The 2111-nt window shown below is 46.9% G+C and overlaps 1 long non-coding RNA gene across 1 annotated transcript in view; it reads left to right on the top strand.

Moving 5' to 3' along the window:
- Nucleotides 1-2111, top strand: part of LOC111726705 — a 13915-nt gene that overhangs the window by 9170 nt on the left and 2634 nt on the right. Inside the window, exon 2 of the long non-coding RNA XR_002774417.1 lies at nucleotides 1206-1387. This is a non-coding gene — a long non-coding RNA (uncharacterized LOC111726705). The remainder of the gene's footprint in view (nucleotides 1-1205; nucleotides 1388-2111) is intronic.

The raw sequence follows: 2111 nt of genomic DNA, 5'->3' as shown, positions 1-2111 counted from the left end.
GAACGAAACTTGGCTTACAATCAATTACAATTTCAGTCTTTTCGTCAGCCTAGGCCTCAGGCATGTCTTAACCGGTTGAAAGTACTGACATGTGGCAAACAAAAGAGACTTATTGTGCCTTCACTCTTAATGACAACTCAGCTGGGTATTGAATTCTGTCAACTGACACAGGAATTAACAACACGTGGTATCTCCATAAAATGGAATGTTACTCACCAGTTAAAATAAATGAAGTACTGATACATACTGCAACAGCAGGTACTCTTTGGAAATAGGTTAAGTGAAAGAAGCCAGATGCAAAAGGCCACGTGAAAATGGTTCTATTTGTCTGAAATGTCCAGAGTAGGCAAACTTACAGCAGAACGTCCATAGTAGACCACCTCCCTACACTGGCCACCACCTTAAATTGACCTAATTTTCATAGACCAGACATGTACTACATCTATGTGTCAGTACAGGAGGCCTGGTTCCTTATATTGACCACCTCTGTGTGTTGACCAGTTTGTTATAGTCCTTTTGGTGGTCAATTTACAGAGGTTCTACTGTGTAGAGATAGAAAGTAGGTTATCGGTTGCCTAGGGATGAGGGTGGGCTGGGAGTATTGGAGAGTTGTGGCTAACAAGTGTGGATTATCTTCTTGTGATAATGAAATGTTCTAAAATTGGCTGCAGGGGATGGAAGCGTAACTATGGCTATAATAAAAAGCATCGAATTGAGCCCTTTAAATGGTACTGCATATCTCAATGAACTTGTTCTTTCAAAAAAGTAGCCATGGGCAGTCACTCTATTCCAGGCACGTGCTTAGATTCAGGACACTAATTTTGACATATTCTCTGTGGTTCCCCAATTCCTGCATTCCTTTCATTGCCCTATTTGAAATCTCCCTTCTGTCGTGTTGGACTCAGCTTTCCATGCTGCTTTCAGCTCTGCTTGCTCTCCTAATTTGGCGAGTCTGCCCCACCTTAGGTGAGAAACCCCTCCTGCTTCTCCAGCCCCTGCCAGCCCCATCAGAAGGCTCACCCATGATCTCGCGTGGCAGATGGGGAGGTCAACAGAGTCAGACTCACAACTCCCTTGCACAGCGGCTTCTCCTTGGATAGCCAAAGGAGTCTGGTGATTTATCGTCACTGCAACCACCTTCTTTGAGTGCATTTCTTTTACAGAGCAGCCAGGTTCCCACTCACTATAATGCTTGCGTTCCACAGTAATCCTGGATGTGTAAGTGTTACCAGCCTTATTTTAAACGTGAGGAAACCGAGCTCAGAGAGGTTAACTGACCTGCTCCAAGTCACATATCAGATCGCACAACTCCACCTTCTATTATTCTTTCCATTGACTCAGGACTCCATAACACCAGATTCCACTTCAGAATGACTCCTCTACTCAAGTGAGTTGGTTTCTTTGATCTCTGCTCTTCTCCCAGATTTGTTGAGCAACTGTGTGTCAGGCACTTTTGGGTGCTAGAGATACATTTGGAAAAGCAGGTGGGGTTCCGACTACCTCTGCAAACTATCAGAAAAGGCAGCCCTGCCTCCCTCCTTACCTTTGCCCAAATATTGTCTCCATTCCCCCAGCTCCTCCCTCTATCCCTCTGCTCCACCCACCCCAGCCCATCACTCTGTCTCCTCTCCACTAGGTCAAAGGCTGACCCAAGGGCTCACCTCTCCAGCTAGTACACAACCTCCTGCTAGTACACAATGTCCAGGATCTTCCTCTGCTTCCCCTGGGTGTTCCACATAAGGTTAAGGGGAGGTAACCATGCACTGAGTGTCACTCCCCAGCTGCACTCAGAAAAGAGGGAAATAAATTATCCTCTGAAAGGACCTGGAGCAGAGACAAGCAAAGTCATGTAGACAGAGTGGCACCCAGCAGTGAGTGACTTGACTGGATGTACTAAACATAGTATGTAAAGGAAGGGGCTTGGCGAGCCCTGGAAATGAACGGAGAGGCAGCTCCTGACACAGATGTTGCTGGTGCCATCTAAATGCCATCCAGGGCCGTGCCCGACAGTGTGCAGCACAGGACAGGAGTGGCACCATAGAGATGGCCCAGGGGCTACTGAAGTTGTGTAACTTCAAGCCCCTGACTCAGATAACCCCCACCTCTCACTC

The sequence above is a fragment of the Otolemur garnettii genome, unplaced genomic scaffold (assembly GCF_000181295.1).
Source record: "Otolemur garnettii isolate 467f Iridium unplaced genomic scaffold, OtoGar3 scaffold00076, whole genome shotgun sequence".
In the NCBI taxonomy this organism is placed as follows: domain Eukaryota; kingdom Metazoa; phylum Chordata; class Mammalia; order Primates; family Galagidae; genus Otolemur; species Otolemur garnettii.
This window is presented reverse-complemented; position numbering and strand designations above follow the sequence as displayed.